Below are 20494 nucleotides of genomic sequence, written 5' to 3' on the forward strand. Positions count from 1 at the left end.
TCAAGAGGGAGGAGAGGGCCAGTCAAGCTCTTATACAGCTTTCTTCCTCTCCTTCCCATCGATGGTGGAAATAAAGTTAAGTTCAGATATTCTTTTATAAATTCTTTCTTGTCATTCTTGTAAATCTCCATGGTATTCCTTGTTTCGATCCTTTGCATCTAATTCACTGTCTCTATTTCTCTCCCTTTATTTCTCATGACTCCTGGTTGTCTATCTGCAGTTTAGATTATCCTGTGCTTGGTTGCCAACTTTCTTGACCTCTTCCTCCATTCTGTGTACGCGCTTTTCAGGTACAGATACTTGTGCACTTTAGCGGCCCATTTATTTTCATCAAACTAATTTTGATCTGAGCTTCTGTGACTTCAAAACAAGCCCAACCCATGTCACCCTGCACTGTCTCATTTGTGGTTTTACCGTGGACTCCCAAAGCCAACCGGCCTACCGATCTTTGTTTAACTTCCAACCCCGACAAGATATCCGATATTCAGCACAGAGTGGCATTTGCGAACGTTAAGCGCTGGCCCTATTACTACTCATATTTATTGGGGTCCCAAATTAACCTCTCTGCCTTTGACCTCTTATTTTCCTCCCTTCCTTCCTTCCTGGGGTCCCAAAGTGATTTATGTTTCATAATTGGTGCATACCGCTTCCTCTTTATTTTTAGATTATCTTGGTCGGTGCTTGGATAAGTATTTCCTTCGTTTATGTATACGCCCAGGTATTTATATTGCTGGACTATGTGTATGACTTGCTGTTGAATTGACAGCACGTAATTACTCGTCTAATTCCCGATCATAATTGCGATAGCAATCAATTGCGATAGCAAATTAGTAGAGAGCTATTCGGAGTAGGGATAGTAGTTTTATCGGCTGCATAAACTTGGACATATTCGCTTACTAATTGAATTAACAAGCGTGGTGTCAGAGTGCACAAGCAAACATTAATAGATCACACTCAATGACCGCAGACGACTGTCAAAGCTCTGGCAGCAAGTGCAGCCGCCGCAGCGAGCGAAGGTTCGCGCGGTCTATCGCTTCAACGGAAACTGAGCTGCGAATGCACAGCGCGTACAAAGGCCAGAGCCGTGTGGAGATCGCTTTTAAGAGACGGTGCGGGCGAGCGCCACAGCCGGGCAAAGTACAAGCCCCCTCCCTCCCGCGCTGCCTTCCCGCTTTCTTGCTTTCGCGTGGGAGATAGAGTGGCCAGGTCCCCTTGCGCCCGGTTGCAAGGTACACATTTGGGGCCACAGCGCAGCGTCGCCCCGCCTCCCTCCCTCCCATACCCCAACGGCCTTTCGCGCGACGGGAGTCGCGTTTGCTTTCCGCCGTGCGTTCGCTTTCCGAGATAACGCGCGTCCCCCGCGCGCTTTCACTCGCGCATACGGCGCGCGGCGACGATTTTATCGCCCTTGGACTTTATACGGAACCTCACAGCGACGGCGACGGCAGAAATCTGGTTGAAGTGTCCATATAATTGCTATCGCAATGAAATTAGGTTAATGATAGCAGAGAGAACGTTAGCAATATGTTGTGTAATCATTTTAATATGGTAAGCGTTAATATTATCGAGGCCAGCACTCGTGGCTTTAAGGGTCCTAATTATTGAAAATACTTAATTAGGCATAATTGGAAAAAGGAAAAATGAATGAGGTAGGCGGTTAAAGGACATGTTACAGCATAAAGCGGAATCATAAGTGGTATTGAAGAAAGCATCACAAAAGGCATTAGAATTATCAAGCGGAACTCTGTATACCCTGTTATTTTGAATGATTCTCGAAATTACGTTTTGGGTGTTACGGTTTAAAAAATGTGCGATTTCCCACTTTTTCATAGTGTTATTACCACATTCTACAATGTTTTGTTCGTTATAATTCCTCTTCGCAATTCTCAGCTGAGCAGAAAATTAGAGATTTTTTTGTAACGGGCAAGTAGTTTAGTTTTAAAAGGTTGTTTCTTTGTTTTTGTTTTATACAAGTTTTCATGCGACAGCATTGGTTTCAGAATGCTATCTGTAAGCCATGAGTCTTGCAGCGATGCTACCTTTTTTCATGCATTTGTTTATGAGAGTGGGAGTTGAAATACGATGACAGTGTCGATAGAAACTGTGAAAAAGCTTTTTGAGGGTTATTAGTTGATACAACTTCCGGTACAACTGTAATATGAAGTGTTTCTTAAAGTTGAGTGATTGCGAAAGCATAGAACGATAGGGTAGTGATCGGTAAAGTCGGTGTCAACAATGCCTGCATCCGGTGGGTCTGTTAAGTTCGATAATGTGTGATCAATAAAGGTGTCATCGACATTGTTAGGGCAGCGAGTAGGGAGAGTAATTAAACATTCATACCCAAAACTATCAAAGGTACTTGAATAATTAGAAGAATCAGATGAAGTGGAACTACTACTGCTACTACTACTGCTGCAACAAGTGACACGGAAAATACAGGAGTCTTAAAGACGGATACGGTCAATTTGCATTTTCGTGCCGCTTGGTGGCCATGGGACACCTGCGGACACCCCTGTGAATGCTGAACAATGCACTCGATAGGCACTGTTGCGAGACAGTAATATGGTGCAGGTGATTGTTCCACACTTTACGTCGAGACTTGGACTGCCTGGTGCTGTCGTTAGTCCCATAAACGACAATAGATATCACGTTGAAGAGCGGAAGAGGCTTGCGGTATAGACGGAAGCGTACGCAGCTTGATGCACGGAGCCATGCGCGCGTGAGAGAACACAGCACGAAAAGTATGGGAAAGTGTGGGAGCAGACTCGGAGCGTATGAGGAAAGGTTCAGAGAGAGCCGTGGAAACTCGCCAGAACGCGCTCACGACCCAAACATCAAAACCGGCACAAAACAAGCAAGCGGAAAAACAAACACAACAGAAAGGACAGAGAGAGAGGAACTTTTGGGCCGTCCTGTCTCGGTGACCTGTCTTTCCCTGACCTGACTTGACCTGATGGTGACACAAGCGCGCGTACGAGCCACAGATAAGACTGGTATGCAGCTATCGCCGTCAGACTACATACTGCAGAACAAGTCGTATATACGTATATGGTGTATGCACTGCAATTCTTTTTTTCCCGACGAGAGCTGTCCAAGGAGCTACTCTGACAACGCTCCACTCTCAAAATGTAGGAAACTGGTAGGTGCTCTTACTAACATGAGGGGGGAAAAGCGCAGAAGGCCAAAGACCATGAGAGAGAGAGAGAGAGAGAGAGAGAGAATAAAGTTTATGTAATAGAGCACACGAGCGCCAAGGAGTACCATGAGCAAGGCTTATACATGGTAGCAGCGTTGCTTGCTATAATGACTGCAAACCATAACCACAAGCGTACTTTAGGCTAGACACTTGATTTGGGACGCACGAGAAGAGTAACCGCTAAGCGTTGATGAAGGTCGGAGGCAAACCAGCGCGAAATAGCAGTCCGCGTCGCACAAGTTGCCGAATTTTACCGGAGTCGCTTGAGTGAGTGCTTTAGGATTCATGATAGGAAAAATTGTCATCCACCCGTATGTAGCACGAAGCTACAAAGGAAGCCCATATGGGTCTGTAAGAAAGAAAGTTTTGCAGTTGAAGAAAAATGGTCCGGGGATCGAACCCTGGACCAACGCCTTTCCGGAGCCGGTCGCTCTACCATTTGAGCTGACCAGCATGCTAGCAGAACTGATTTGCCATATTGTGCTTTAGGGTTGTGTGTTAAACACTATAACCTTCACATGTAAGCCCACTATTCTGAAAACTATAGTTACATAACTGTAAAAGTAGAAGTTTTCTTTTTATTTTATTTTTACCACACAGTTTGCTTTATGGCCTAATCATCATCATCAGCCTATATTTATGTCCACTGCAGGACGAATGCCTCTCCCTGCGATCTCCAATTACCCCTGTCTTGCGCTAGCATATTCCAACTTGCGCCTGCAAATTTCCTAACTTCATCACCCCACCTAGTTTTCTGCCGTCCTCGACTGCGCTTCCCTTCTCTTAGTATCAATTTTGTAACTCTAATGGTCCACCGGTTATACATCCTGCGCATTACATGGCCTGCCCAGCTCCATTTTTTTTCTCTTAATGTCAGCTAGAATATCGGCTATCCCCATTTGCTCTCTGATCCGCACCGCTCTCTTCCCGTCTCTTAATGTTAGGCCTAACATTTTTCATTCCATCGCTCTTTGTGCGGTCCTTAACCTGTTCTCGAGCTTCTTTTTTAACCTCCAAGTTACTGCCCCATATGTTAGCACAGGTAGAATGCAATGGTTGTACACTTTTCAACGACAGTGGTAAGCTCCCAGTCAGGGCTTGGTAATATCTATATACCGTATGCACTCCAACCCAATTTTAATCTTTTGTAAATTTCCTTCTCATGATCAGGGTCCCCTGTGAGTAATTGACCTAGATAAGCTTATTCCTTTACAGACTCTAGAGGCTGACTGGCCATTCTGAATTCTTGTTCTCTTGTCGCACGACTTGCCGCGCGACTGGCCGCTCGAAGCACTTTGGGTGTATTCGCCGGCTTCTTTCATGCTCGGAAAAGCACTTTTATGTAGCACGTATTGAGCATCAGAATGCTGTATCGGGTGTATTTCATGTTGTTCTACAATTTTCTCATTGACACTTTGATAATTAAGACAGTATTTCTCGAGTTAGATAATCAATTACAATTACTTATTAAATCTCAGTAACGAAAATATTACTGGCGGCTACTCCACTGTACTGGAAACAATACGCACTATAGGCTTGCTTCGCGTAACGCCGTTCCTCTTTTTTAAATTCTGCCGCAGGATAGCTGGGACACCCTGTATATATATATATATATATATATATATATATATATATATATATATATATATATATATATTTCACGTTGAGATTAGCACGACGCATCAATGCGGCATTGCTATAGTGCTGATTGACAAAGAGGACTAGTTCGTCCATGATTTTCTGGACTTTTGCGGCGTCATGGATGACCATTTGAGTCGTGTGTATATATATATATATATATATTGACATCGCAGGGAAAGGCTGTCGTCATGCAGTGGACATAAATATAAGCTGCTGCTGCTGCTGCTGATGATGATGATGATGATGATGACATATATATCCATTTGACTTCCGCCGAGTAACCCGTCTGGCGTAAATCGGCGCTGGTCCCGTGTTTGCGCGGTATTTCTCGCGCCCATGATTCCTCGGCGCTGAACCATTAATTTCTAGATCAAGCATCGTGTGTCGAACTCACGACAAACAATACATCCATAGGCGCTCCTGCAGCGATAAAGGAAGCTTCGTCTTCGTCGCGAACGTACTGGGACCGCTGGTGTCCTTTTCAGCATGCAGACCCTTTTATGCGAGTTGCGACAGCAGTGAGCCTTGCGACACCGGACGAGCTTCCGCTCGTGTGTCGATGCTTCTAGATTATGCCGACGTGTGCCCTCCTGCACTTCAGTACAAGTTTCTTACGACGCGCAGGAATATGTGAAACGCGTCATGCCGCTGGCTAAAACACACGCGCCGCTTTCCTTTTGTGCGATTTGTGACAAAAGTGGCGTGACGAAAACTTTGATAGTGGCACCGGCCTAGTAGCGGACAGCCGTTTCGTTCATCATCGACTAATTATGCGGCATATCCTTTATGCTTCTGTATAAAGGATTCATCGTCAGGTGAATACGTCGACCGGAAGTCACCACTGGTAGCGTCCCAGAGTCCTCGTTTGTGGACGATGAAAGGGCTTTAATTTCAAAACTAAGAAAGGCATCTCGCCAAGCCGCCAAGGTTACACCGCTGCTGCTGGACGCCGGCGAACCGCGTGCACATCGCGCTACGCGCGTCACCTGCGCTAGCGTAAACAGCGCGGCCGGTCGCCGTTGGCCGGGGGTCTCCCCCGCAGCAGTAGCGAAGGAAGGCACGCGCTGGCGCGAACTCGACGGCAGCGAAGAACCTCCGAAGCGGTGAGCGACGACTCTCTCGCCGCTCGTCGACCGGTTTCCCGCACGCTGCCGCTGTCGTGTTTCGGGGCCGCCACGGCAGAGGCGACGCGGCCACAACGGAAGCGTTCTCGCATTCCGGCAACGGGAGCCGTGCCTGCTGCTCGCTGCGCCGTCGTTGCTACCATGGACGCTTAGACGCCGGCCGCCCCCCAAAGGAGTACGTACACACATCCCTTTGCGCTGCCTGAACCGACGCAGACCCAAGCGCTGCTGAGAGCCGCGCAGACGTTGCCACGGGCAGACTTATCCCTGTCAAGACGTCATTTTTGGCGCGGCACTATAGGTGCAAGAAAATCTAGAACTTCTGGGTCGAAGATAGTGCCCCTACAATGTTAGGTTACGTTTTGTAAAAATGGTACCAGTTTTACACTAATACTGTCACGCCAAAGGTGACAAGGTCAGCTTTCAAAAAAGGTGTATGTTTACTGAACAAACGACAACATGCCTTACTAGACCACTTTATCTTTTTTTTTTTTTCATGCTACTGTAACGGTGTGACTTCCATCGCTTGGCCTTACACTTTCGGCAACCTGAAGCGGTGAGCGTGGTTGCATGGATTCACGGTCTGTGACGAATAGAGGAGCGTGTTTTTTTTTTTTTTTTTTTTCGGACAACGGGAACACGCGAGTAACAATACTAACAGCGGGAGTTGTTTTCACTCTGGACATTCGAACGTAAAGAGGATGGCAACGTTCCAAGCCGAGGTTGTTAAACTATGGTTGGCGCGAATACCGCAAGGGCTCCCATGTCAGTGCTTGTTTAGTCAGAGCTGGCCGTGAGGCTTTGCTACAGTTGTATATTACGTCCCCCGTGCGCGGAATACCTACAGAGTGATTCCCTTACCTTCCAGAAACACATAGCACCAGGAGCACTGCAGCATCTCCGCCTGGGAGATTGTTGACTGCCCGTGAAGTGTAGTGGCCCGTAGACGTTTGACAGAGTTCGCACATTGTTTAGGATGTGCATACCTTTAGTGTGAACCAAAACGCACTCTTGGGCTAGTTGGTTTGATACAAGCTGCAAATGGCGCCAGAGAACGCGTAGGCTATCACCATAACGGTGGTCCTATATCCTCTCTCCCGTATGTTTTATGGTGCCCCTCTCAAGCGAATGTGAACGTTGGCAGGACGGTGCAGGCGCATGCGAAGTTGATACATCCACTGAGCCACATGTCAAGCAACACAAAACCTTCCTGCACGACTCTTGATTGACTGATGAGGTAGCATCACAAACCGACAGAGGGGTTCTGAGACACACCATATATAGTGGAGGTCCCAGATTAGTTTTGACCACGTAAAGTTGTTTAACGTGCGCCCAAAACGGCGATAGAGAAGCAATTCTGTATTCCGCTTACGCCGCGGACAGCGGCCGCCACGGCCAGAAATTGAAACTGATGCCACGTGGTCAGCAGCATGACGTCAGCCCCCGAGCCCCTGTGGCAATATGTGTACTAGTATAATTCTTAGAAATACAAGTGTGTATAGCGAAGATCATATTACGCACTGTGCACATATGCAGGCAGCCACAGGTGCCGTTCTAAACATACGTTTTTGCTTCATTTGGGCGAAGCTCTGCAAAGCGCTTCGGCGTCAAGCTTTCGTTGCGGTCCGGTGGAACTGCAGCCTCCCCGACCATGAAACTAAAACGCGTGTCCTCGAGATCACAGCAGCGTGTCGCGCCTGCAGTTTTTGCTTAGCCGTGATGGAGAATCGTCACTCTCGCCCGGCACGCTGCTGCGTGCGTGCAGACCGTTTGCACAGCGTGTACCGCGATGCTTGCATTCTTGACGGGCTTCTTGTTGTCGCGGACCGTGAGCCGGCGTGCCGAATTGTGTTCACAGTTAGCGAGGATGACCTCCTAACGGACTCTATGATGCTCCTCTGCGACGAACGGAGCACGAAGGGTCGGCTGGTCCACTCTACTGAAAAAGAAGCGGTGCCTGGACGACGAGACACAAAAGAAAGAACAACACGAAACACGCCTTGTGTTTGTCTGTCCTTTCTCTTCTCAACCTATACAGCTGTTCCCGTCCCAATAACAGAAAAATGCTTACAGGCCAGCTGTAACGATGTTTCGCTACCCTGTAGCTCTACCTCTGAATCTTAAAAGGAGAGACGAGAAGAAAGGAAAATATTAAGTCAGGGTAGACTGGTATACTGCGTTTCCAAAATAGCGAATAAGCCAGCTTTACCACTCGCATGATAAGGCATGGTCTACCCAGTAAACGACAACGGTCCTCGGTTGTACGAATGCAGGACGTGAAAGACAATTTTGACAGCCTCGTTCAGTTTTATTGTCTCCTTTAAAATTACTTTTTGTCCAAGAAGATAACCTTGAACAGTTGCAAAGTAGGTCAGAGCTCGGAGAGGTGGCACCTTTCGCTCCAGTGAGTAATAACTCCTGGCTCGTGGGTGAAAAATCAGCGTCCGGTATGTTGCCTGTCGGCCGCAGCGTCAAATATCGACCAATTAATCAACCAATCGACTAATCAATAAGTTTTATAATTATAAAGTTAGTGAAAGAATCATTACGGGAACTGCAGTACTTAGATCATTAATAAATATATGGTTTGGCCTATCATAGGTCCAAAGACGATTATGATGAGCATTCGATCGACTGGCCTACATTTGTCAGTTCCCTTTCGCGGCGTACGTTTGTATTCCAAAACTGCAGGCGATCACGAATAGTTGCGTAATTATCTGTACCGTGTACATTTCTTAAACAGAGGGATCATCTACAGCACTTGGCGTTGTTCAGCATCATATTGTAGCTCACACTCGGTAGGCTTAATTTCATAACAAGCAGAGTCACGGCCCGACGAAGGCTTGACGTTGTTTCGCCTCGTTTCCACCAAATAGAAGATGCGCTTAGCACTGCCTTGATCATCGCTTTATCATTTAGCGAATTGAAAGTAAAGTTTGACACATTTAAAGCATTGGAAATGCGTAAGAATCGAAAATAAAACTCTTAATTGGTAGATTATATATACACACAATTTGTTTTTTTTTATTTCACACGTTGACCAAAAGTATCCTTACGCCGTGAAATATTATTGAAATCATCATATTTATTTACACACGCAATTCCTTTAATTTATGAAACGAAGAGATAAGGAAGATATTTGATACAGGAGAGGCCTGCGCAGTAAAAGAAAACGGAACTTGACAAGAGAGCACCCTCACAGGCCCAGTAACCGAAACGGGGTCTGCTGTTCATTGGCCAGGCAGACGCTTAGAGCATAATGTATTTGTACTAACTCAGTGCATAGAGATTTCAGTAGCTCAGAATAGACCGTTATCGATAGTATTTCTAGATATTAAAGGAGCCTATGACAACGTAGACAGGTAATTGTTATGGGATATTCTTAAGCAAGAAGGCATAGATGACGATTTCGTGTAGCTGCTAAGGGAGATATATAGAGACAACCGAGTACAAGTTGTATGGGAAGGTCGAAAAAGTAATGAAGTGGTGGGAATTCACCAAGGACTGAAGCAAAGATGTCCTCTGTCTTAATTGTTGTTCACGCTTTATGCTAAGGACATAGAAAATGACTGGAAAACAGCGAACTAGGGTTTGATTTATCCTACATGCGTAATGCACAAATGGTGCAACAGAAGGTCCCTGGACTGATGTATGAGGACGACATAGTGCTACTAGCAGACAATACAAGAGATTTGCAGACATTTGCGAGTATCTATGGCAACTCAGCGACAAATAAGTTTAGCAGAGAGAAATCGGGAATTATCTTTAATGAATAGACGAATTAATTACGTGGTGTCAATTCAACAGCAAGTCATACCCATAGTCAAGCAATATAAATACTTCGGCGTATACATAAACGAAGGAAAGACTTACTCAAGCACCCATAAAGATAATCTGAAAATAAATTGGAAGCGGAATGCAGCAATAATGAAACACAGAGCACTGTGGGGCCACAATAAGTATGAGGTTGTGCATGGAATCTGGAAAGGAGTAATTGTGCCAGCGCTAACGTTCGCAAATGCCATTCTATGCTTAAAATCGGATATCTTGTCGGGGTCGGAAGTTAACCAAATATCAGTAGGCCGGTTGGCTTTGGGAGCCTACGATAAAACCACAAATGAGGCAGTGCAGGGTGACATGGGTTGGGCCTCTCTTGAAGTCGGAGAAGCGCAGAGCAAAATTAGTTTTGAAGGAAGACTCAGGAACATGGATGAAAACAAATGGGCGGCTAACGTGCACAAGTATCTGTACCTGAAAAGTGTGGACACAGAATGGAGGAAGAGGCCAAGAAAGTTGGCAACCAAGTACAGGAATATTTTAAGTGTGAATAGACAACCAGGAGTCATCAGAAAGAAAGTGAGAGAAACAGAGACAGTGACTCGGATACAAAGATTGGAAACAAGAATGACGACAGATAATTACAGGAATGGGAAGAAAGAAATCAGAAGGGAAAATCTGTATGATAACGCAAAGGGTAGTGCCTTGCTATTTGAGGCTCGAGCCGGTTGCCTAAAAACATGCCAGAGCAAATATTCGGAACTAAATTAGGCATGTGTATGCTGCAGCAAAACTCCGGAGTCCAATCAGAACATCCTAATAGAATGCGAAGGAACTCATTCAGTGAGGCCCGTAGGTAAGGTACACCTTCCAGAAGCGCTTGGATTTAAAGTGGACGGAAGCATGAACCGGTCACAAGTCGAGATAAGCAAGTTACGTTTAGAGTATTGGTGGATAAAAAGCAGGGGAAAAAATTGATACGACCGGATCTGGTACAGTAATAGGTAGCGGTACAAGATAGATTTTCAAGAAAAAAGAAAGATTAAGAAGATGTATACAAAAATGCTAGAAAAAAACATGCATAGCATGCCTCACTAAATCAAGCAGTCTAGATTACTATTTGTCACCGCTCCGTTTCAACGGGGACGCCATTAAATCATCATCATCATCATCACCTTTATTTACCTCGCTTGCGCTGAGAAGCGATGTGCAGTAATAAAATTTCTTTAGCAAGATATCACAAAAGAAGTTCTTCTGCTGCCTGTAACAGCAGCTACTTTCTAATTTGCGGGCCACGAACCATGCACCCTTTTGAGTTTTTAAAGACGATAGCCTTTCTTGGGCTACCTAAAAGCGAAAAACTTTGTATATATGTATGTATGTATGTATGTATGTATGTATGTATGTATGTATGTATGTATGTATGTATGTATGTATGTATGTATGTATGTATGTATGTATGTATGTATGTATGTATGTATGTATGTATGTATGTATGTATGTATGTATGTATGTATGTATGTATGTATGTATGTATGTATGTATGTATGTATGTATGTATGTATGTATGTATGTATGTATGTATGTATGTATGTATGTATGTATGTATGTATGTATGTATGTATGTATGTATGTATGTATGTATGTATGTATGTATGTATGTATGTATGTATGTATGTATGTATGTATGTATGTATGTCTATTACTCGATTCAACCGCCCGGCGAAAACCAAACGAGCTACTAGCACTGGTGGCACGGGTTCATACACGTCAACATTATACAGCGCAAAGGTTATACAGCGCAAAGGAAACCTCAGGCCTATTTGAGGCAAAATATATGTACATAACCGTGATAAGCAGCGTTCATTTAATTAAGAATACACATTGGACTGGTTTTTACGATAGTACATGAAAAATCAACACGTTAAAAATGGTGTCGAAGAGACACAACGCGTTAAAACAAACCGACTGAAGCCGCGGCTTTGTAGCCGGCTTTAAACCAAAAAAAACAGTTATATGTCACCTATATTCGGCCTAACCTAGAGTATGCATCATCTGTATGGGACCCTCATCAATTAACATTAATTAACAGCTTAGAAGCTGTGCAGAATCGGTCGGTTCGTTTTATTCTTAACAATTACCAGCGCACAGCAAGCGTAACTAGCATGAAACTTGCCCTAAACATACCTCTCCTTTCTAAACGTAGAAAAATCGCTCGCCTTTGTCTGTTCCATAAAATATACCATTTAATTCCCACACTCAAGTCACGCTTTATCGAACCAGCCCCTTCTGCACGCTTGGACCATCGTCATAAGGTGAACATCCCATTCCACAAGACGTCTACCTATGGTAATTCATTTCTTCCGAAATCATGCCAGGAATGGAATCACCTACCGGATCCACTAGTCTATATAACTAACACCGATGACTTCCGTAAAGCACTCACTAACGTTATCTAGTATGACTTGATGTGAATGTATAGCGAATCAGTTCCGTTTTCTCCTGATCAGTATTGTTTATAAGTTATTTCTATTTTTCTTATCCGTCTAGTCTACAAACAGTATGTTTTGTATAATGATTTATTTCTATCATTCTCTGTTTATTGCCTCACTCTAACTTGACCTATATACCACGCATTTATAGTTTATCTATATTACCGAAGTTTTCTGTTTTTCCTTTGTATAATTAATTTTTGTTACTATAATAATATGCTTATTGTGTCGCTCCTACTTGCGTTATTTATACATTATACCGTGCGCTGTCATCTGATTATTATTCTTGTTTTCCTTTCTCCTTTTTGTATAATTATCTGTATCTTTAGCCCCTCCCCTCTGTAATGCTTCATTGTAAGCCCTGAGGGTACTATAAATAAATAAATAAATAAACAGTAATAAAGGTCCCAACAGATGGCGCGAGAGCAGGGCGAGCACGGGAAATTTGAATTGAATTTAGCAAAACCTCCATTGCATCTATCATGGGAGGAGTGAGAGGGAAGGGGGAAGAGCGTGAGGGGTGGGAGGGGGGAGAAGAGAGGGTGTTACGTATCCGGGGCGGCAGAAGACTATCGTCTTTCGACGCCATTTGCAGCGAAGCAAGCAGATATGCGGCCAATTTTTTTTATATATTTGTAGTGGGTTTGCACGGCTACTTTAGTTTGTACGAACATTTGCACGCTAATCTGTTTTAGTCTACTCGGTTTACCTATTTAGTCAACGGAAGTAATTATGTACCTCACTACGTAAAAATCGTACCCTGTACGTTCGGTCCTAATGCATCATGAATTGCACGAGTACCACAAGTAAGCTTTCTCACTAACGCTATTCATTCTTTTTCTTTTCTTAAGCATTTGTCCTCCGCACTAAATAGTAATTCACAATGACACCCTATTTTTTATATTCTTGCACGGCGTGGCACGTGGATAGAAAGGGGTGCTCTTCATATGCATGTCTCTTCTTCAAAATCAACGCTTTGAAATGTTATCATCGATAGGATCAAGAAGCTGTAAAACACAAGAGCATAACGTTGCTTCGACGGGGGCTAGTGACTTGATGGTGTGTTCATCAACAGTGGTCGAACAAGGGATGTTGCTGTGGCCAAAATTTCAACAGAGGGACTTGTCTTTGTCAAGGCTGCAACTGCTTTCCTTGGCAGGGTGTATGAACGTGTAGTTTGCTCTCCCCCACCCTCACTGGGAGAGGCAGAGGAGAACAAGCTCATGCGTAGAGTGAGCTACACTTGCAGTGCGCTACGCGTACACTACTTCTGCGCATCAGCTTAGCAAGTTAAGGGCAATGAACTTCTAAACGGTGGAGAGAAAGCTGCCTTGACGCTAGGTTATGGACGCATTGAGTTACCATCGCAAATTGAAATTTTATCCAGCTATGTTGACCAGCTAGTTCTCTTCTTTCCTCTTATTTGCTTAGGGAGCAAAAACTGTATGCAGAGCTCGCGAGACGTAACACACTATGGTATAAAGAATAAAAAGAGGAAGGTTCCAGGTGCCTATCGCCCTGCTTTCGATCGAAAGTGCTGATCTGTCCACCGACTGCCGGCAAGAAAAATCTAATCAAGGCAAAGTTTGCATGGAAAATTGAAATAGTAGTTGAGTAGGGTGGGGATAATGCAAAACAATGTCATTTGCAGCCCATGTGGGCGGGGCCTGAGCTATTTTGACATATATCACGGAGGGCTACTGGCGAATTCGGAATAAAACAGGTTTAAATAGTTTTACGTTATACCGGCCTAGGCTGCATACTATGCGTCAGCAACTTCTGCGGCTTCCGAGGTCTGACAGGCAATCTCTGCACTTGTGCGAGTGTTTTACAGTGCAGCGTAATCATTACGTGAACGACTGCGGTGGAAACTGCTCTGCGTGAAACATCTCCGATGTACGGAGATGTTTCACACGAAGCCCGATGTTTGATGGCTCTGTGTGCAATGTTTGTATTCTCTGCTGCGTTCCAAACTGTGGGTTCTTACGGGAGGGTAGTAACTATGACGCGGGAGACTTCGACACTGTCGATAAAGATACAGACGTCTACACCTGGGCCCCATTGTCGTGTTCTTATCTAGCCTCTATACCCATCCGAGGATATAGTTTCCAACAGACTAGCCATAAGCCTTGTCATATCTCACACTACGCTACAACGTTAGATTGTTTTTGGTTTCGGTAGAGGTCGCAAACATCGATAAGAACTTACGTTTATCGCGATCCTTGAACCACCGTCATCGCTTGCTCTGGTGCCCGGGCCACGCAGGGGTTCAGGGGAACGAAAAGGCTAACGCGTTAGCTCGAGGGTTTACTAACCGAGCGACGGCGTCCTCTTCTAACCCCAACAACTCGCACTATCCCTCACAAAATTGCACCAATTTAAATGCCAAAGACATCCTTGCTCATCAGCGTGGAGTCCGCAGAAAATACCCGCCGCCTCACCCACAACTTAGCGGGGAAGAGGCCGCCGATTGGCGTAAAATACAGACCGGAGTGTTCCCCCATTTAAAATTGCTAAACGCCATGTATCCCACTCGTTATAGGGCCAGCTGTCCTTGGTGCGGTGGCATACCTACCCTAATACATGTAACTTGGGAGTGCGCTAAGCACCCTCACAGACCAAATACCAGTAACACACTGGAGCAGTGGGAGGCGCAGCTCGCCCGTTCCAACTTGGCAGGACAAAAGTCCTTAGTTAGCCAGGTCAGGCTAACTACGTATATATATATATATATATATATATATATATATATATATATATATACGTTTGTTTATGTCGCGAGAGTCTCTTCAATTAGAGCTTTATGTTTTACACGAATGAGCCAGAGGTCCACCAGAGGTCACGACCTTTGTTTTAAGCCCTGGCTCTTGAAACATTTATAGTGGCAGAGTATAAATCTCCGAATAAACGAGCGCATACGCTTACCACGTTGACCATCTTACAACCGAGAGACCACCAAAAAATTTCGCCTTCAGATTTTACGACGTTCATTTCAATAGAAAATCAGCAGAATTTTTTTTTTTCAATCAGCGTTGAGGATTCCTACTACTGGCTTAGGCAACGGAACGCAAGACCAAAAGGATAATTAGAAACAAACAGGACGAGCTGTCGCCCACTGAATTTTATAACGGGAACCTGTATATGAACGGTCGAATGATGTGTGTGCGGTATGCTTTAAAGTGAACTCAAAGCACTGCACACTTGCGTTCTTGCATTCCAACTCCAGGGGTAAGCACCCGCGACCTCGTTCTTTGCAGCAGAGCGGCATAGCTGCTGAACCGCTTTGGCAGGTGACGATAGAAAGCGAAGAGACAGGCCTCGAACACGCATCGCATCTTTCTTTTCTTAAAGAAAAAAATGAAAGTAAAAAAAAAAAAAACCTTCTAACCAACGGTGCGGTGCTATCACGACTATTTTCATTTCTTTGCTGTACATGTTAAATGAACTATAAAGGAGACGATTAGGTTAGAATAATTGATTACGCCTTTAAGATACCGAAAACGTTTGTCTTACCGTGAGTGGAAGCTCGGTAAGCCAGAAAATAAAACAAGTAGCGACACCACCTCAATTTTCCCGCACCAGCTCCATCTGACGTCATAGATTTTGGCAGCAAGTTAACTGTTTATCGATAAAGAAGAGTTCACGTTATATTATAAGGTAACAAAACACGAAACCTAGCAACTTCGACCAAACTTCCCGTCCCATCAAGAAAGGCCAAGAGAGAGAGCAAGCGAGAGAGGAAAGGCAGGGAGGTTAACCAGAAGTCAGTTTCCGGTTTGCTACCCTACACTGGGGTGGGGGATAAAGGGGTTGGAGAGAGTGCAAAGAGAGAGAGAGAGAGCGAAAAAAAAACAAAAAAAAAACACAGGCATTGGTAACAAAGGAGGCGTTCCAGTCACAGACGTTCACACAGGCCAGTGGACTTCAGGAACCGCAGGAGCGCTTGCACGGCCTTCTGATGCGATGTTGAGTCGCGTCGATGTTGCAGAATTGTTTCTTCCGAAAATGGCTGGTCATCCAACTGGTTCAGCACGACGGAGAGCGATTGTCTCTGCACACTGTATTGTGGGCACTCACAAAGAACATGACGAATCGTTTCCGCGTCTCCACAATTGTCACATGCTGCACTGTCGGCCATCCCTATGCGGAACGCGTAGGCATTGGTGAACGCGACGCCCAACCATAGCCTACACAGAAGGGTCGCATCTCTTCGGGGAAGTCTTGTTGGAAGTCTAAGGCTTAAGGTTGGATCCAAGGTGTATAATCGGGCGTGCATAAAATGTGGTTTATTCCAGTCTGATGAAGTGCATTGGCGTGCAAGCAGGCGGAGCATCCTTGCAGCATCTGTCCTAGACAGCGGGATCGATAGGCGGTTGTCTTGCTCATGAGCTAAACGAGCAGCTTGATCGGCACGTTCATTGCCAATAATTCCACAGTGACTTGGCAGCCACTGAAAGATTATTTCGTGTCCTTTTTCAGTCAGGTGATGTATGGCCTCTGTGATTTCGAAAACCAGCTGTTCCTGTGGACCGCGCCGTAAGGCTGACAGTAAACTCTGCAGTGCCGTCTTCGAGTCGCAGAAAACGGACCATTTGTGTGCTGGTTCATCATTAATAAAATGTAGTGCGACTCGAAGCGCTGCCAGTTCTGCTGCCGTTGACGTTGTCAAGTGAGATGTTTTCATCTTGATAGTGGTGGCTTTTTCTGGGATAACGACAGCGGCGGTAGAGCTGTTCTGCAAGACGGAACCGTCGGTGTATATGTGGGTGTAATTCCGGTACTTTTCATATAATAGGAGTAAGGTAAGCTGTTTAAGAGCCGGCGATGACATATCTGCTTTTTTCCGGACGCCAGGTACTGTCAGGATGATCGTTGGCTGAATGAGACACCAAGGAGGAGTGGAAGGTCTCGCGGCAGGTGTGAAGCAAGATGGTATAGCCTCGCGATGTGCGGATACCATTCGGCAGAACGAGGCGTGTGGTCTCTCCGCAGGTAGAGAGGCTAGATGGTGGCAAGGAGTCCGTGCAAGGTGCCTTACGTGCATTCTAATTGCTTCAACTGCGATGTGGGTCTTTATGAGGTGGTCTCTGGCGATTGCAATAGTTGCCGCCGTTGACGCACTTCGAGGAAGACCTAGACAAATCCGCAGCGCCTGGGCCTGCACACTTTGTATGGTACGTAGGCTTGTTGTACTTGCGTTAGTCAATGCTGGCAAGCTGTACCGCAAGAAGCCAAGAAAAAGTACTCTATATAATCGAAGCATAGCGCTTGTCGACATTCCCCAGGTCTTTCCAGCGAAGAATTTCAAAAGGTGACAGACGCCTGTCAACCGTTTTTTCATGTACAATACATGGGGGCTCCATGAAACGTCTCTGTCAATAATGACACCCAGGAATTTATATGACCGTACAAATGGTATCATCTGACCATTGATTAACACACTGTAATGCGTCATAGGCTTACGCGTAAATGCCACAAGTGCACATTTGTCAGATGAAATCTCCAGGCCTTGATTTCGGAGATAGTGTGCAGTCTGAGTGGCAGCTTTTTGGAGCCTGGCACGCAGCTGTAGGCGTGTCACTCCGGACGCCCAAACGCATATGTCGTCCGCGTACATTGATAATTTAACTGTGTTTGGAAGGTGATGAAGGAGACCAATCAGCGTAAGGTTAAACAACGTAGGGCTCAGTACGCCACCTTGGGGGACGCCACAGTAGGTGTAATGCAAAGAAGTACGGCCGTCCTCGGTGCTCACAAAGAAAGATCGCATAGAGAGATAGCTATGAATCCATCGGAACATCCGACCACCGAGGCCTATTTCTTCGAGAGCGGCGAGGATGGATTCATGTGTAACGTTGTCGTACGCACCTCTGACGTCGAGGAACAAAGAAGCGCACAGACGTTTACACCCTTTTTGGTGCTGAACATAGGTAACCAGGTCGACGACATTATCAATCGACGAGCGGCCGCGTCGGAATCCTGCCATGGCATCTGGGTAGACGTTGTGGTATTCCAAGTACCACTCCAAGCGTCCGAGGATCATCCGCTCCATCACTTTTCCCACGCAGCTCGCCAATGCAATCGGGCGATACGAAGAAAGTTCCAACGGAGACTTTCCAGCCTTCAGTAGCGGAACTATGCGACTAGTCTTCCAGCTTGTGGGAAGTGTGCCAGCTCGCCAGGATTCATTATAGATTTCAAGAAGAACACTCCTCGCCCGCTCACCGAGATGACACAGAGCTCTGTAAGAAATTCCGTCAGGTCCGGGTGACGACGTGTGTCTGCACAAAGCTAGCGCCGCCTTGAGTTCATGGATTGAAAATGGAAGATCCATGCGGGGGTCACGTGGTGCCGGGAAGCTGATGAAACGTGATAAGTTGTTGGAAGCTGTGTGCTGCCCGGATAATCTGGCACAGAAGTCTTCTGCGACCTCAATATCTGGTCGTTGTTGGAAGAGGGCCAGAGCCTTGAATGGAGACTGTTGTACGGGTGGCGTCCTGAGCCCTCGCACCGTCCTCCATAAGTGCGATAGGGGCTTGCGAGGGTCCAACGATTCACAGAAAGCAGTCCAGCGTTGTGACTCTAGCTTATCTAACCGGCGCTGGATCTTCTTTTGTAGGCGTCTAGCGGTCCGTAGATCGTCCATTGACTTCGTGCGTCGGTATCTACGTTCGGCACGTCGCCGTATAGCTCGAAGTCGCTCTAATTCTACGTCAAATTCAGTGAATTTCGAAGAGCGCATTAGAGTACGTGTACTGTCTTGCACTGTGGTTTTGATTATTTCTTCCAAATTATGTAATAAATTACCTTGACATTGGTCTTCAATAACAGCCTGGAATTTGGGCCAGTCCACTCTTCGGATGGTATCACTTGATTTCGACGACGACAGTCCTCTGATCTTGACATATGTGGGAATATGGTCACTCCCGTGCGTTTCAATGTCCGTAAACCATCCTGTACGCCTGACGAGACTTCGTGATACGAAGGCCAAGTCAAGACAGCTGCTGTATGTGCAGCCGCGTAAAAAAGTAGGACTGCCGTCATTTAAAACCCAGAGCTCGCTGTCGGAGGCGAATGATACCAAGGCTCTGCCTTTCGCGTTGATTTTCGTACTTCCCCAGATTGTATGATGTGCGTTGAAGTCCCCGATGATAATCCATGGATCAGGCGTTGCTGACAGGATATCTCGTAATCTTTTGGAGTCAAATCTACTTGATGGTGTTAGGTACGCACCAACAACAGTGACGGTAAGTCTTTTCTTCTTTACTGTTAAGCATACGTATTGGTTATCGTCATGAGGTGGCACAGGTTGAAGAATGTAAGTGAGGTCACGGCGAATAAACACCATAACCTTGCTTTTTTCACCACTAGTTGATGACATAAATGATTCATAGCCGGATAGCCTGATTGAGTTCGATAAATTCGGCTCACAGATGATGATGATGGGAAACCTGTTGGCGTACACGAACCGTCGGAAATCGGCGATGCGCGATCGTAGTCCCCGGGCATTCCACTGGAAGATTGCTGCTTTTCGGACCTCCTCTCGAAAAGACAGCTGCTGGTGAGCCATGATTTACTCAAGGGCTGCCAGCACCGGACTTAGTGTGTCCAGTACTTGCAGTGCACTTTTGGCTGACGTTGTGTGGATGTTGCTCAGCAACACGCGAATGGCATTCATTAAGGATCGCAGTAGCGATACCACTTGCTGATCTGTATGTCGCACCTCATCCGATGGAGCAGCTTGCTGTACTGGATGTGGCACTTGCTGCTGCGTATCAATAGGTCGTGTACTTGGGAGCGGTGGCCATTCATCTGTAGAGAGACGTCTCGTAGTTTTCTGCCGTCCTGTGTCAGCGTTTGCTGCGCTGGGAACTGCAGGTGACTTTGTTACTTGAAGAGGTAACGCATTTTTCGAAGCTGGCGCAGTCCTACGTGAGGACCGTCGGCGGCGGCGGCGTCTACGTCGCACTGCTTCAGCGGCCTCCTTGTGGGTGGAACTGTCCCGTACCATTTGTTTGAGCACAGAACATTCCTTCCTAATCTTCGGGCAGTCTTTGGATGAAGCACTGTGAGCGCCTTGACAGTTAGGGCACTTCAAAACAGTCGCATTACAGTTTTGTTCTGAGTGTGGCTCGGCGCATCGGGGACATGTGGCTGAATTCGTGCAAACGCCCTTCACATGGCCGATCCTCTGGCAGTTATAACATTGCAGCGGTTTTGGAACGAATGGCCGAACCGGGTGGCGGAAGTGGCCAACCTTCACG

The 20494-nt window shown here is 45.9% G+C and overlaps 2 protein-coding genes across 2 annotated transcripts in view; one reads left to right on the forward strand and one right to left on the reverse strand.

Moving 5' to 3' along the window:
* LOC119433267 (equilibrative nucleoside transporter 1) overlaps window positions 1-20494 on the reverse strand; it is an 82267-nt gene that overhangs the window by 52072 nt on the left and 9701 nt on the right. The window lies entirely within an intron of this gene.
* LOC119433501 (excitatory amino acid transporter 3) overlaps window positions 5868-20494 on the forward strand; it is a 62359-nt gene continuing 47732 nt past the window's right edge. Inside the window, exon 1 of the mRNA XM_049658988.1 lies at window positions 5868-6136. The gene's annotated coding sequence lies outside the window, so the exon portion shown is untranslated. The remainder of the gene's footprint in view (window positions 6137-20494) is intronic.

The sequence above is a fragment of the Dermacentor silvarum genome, chromosome 11, assembly GCF_013339745.2.
Source record: "Dermacentor silvarum isolate Dsil-2018 chromosome 11, BIME_Dsil_1.4, whole genome shotgun sequence".
Classification (NCBI taxonomy): domain Eukaryota; kingdom Metazoa; phylum Arthropoda; class Arachnida; order Ixodida; family Ixodidae; genus Dermacentor; species Dermacentor silvarum.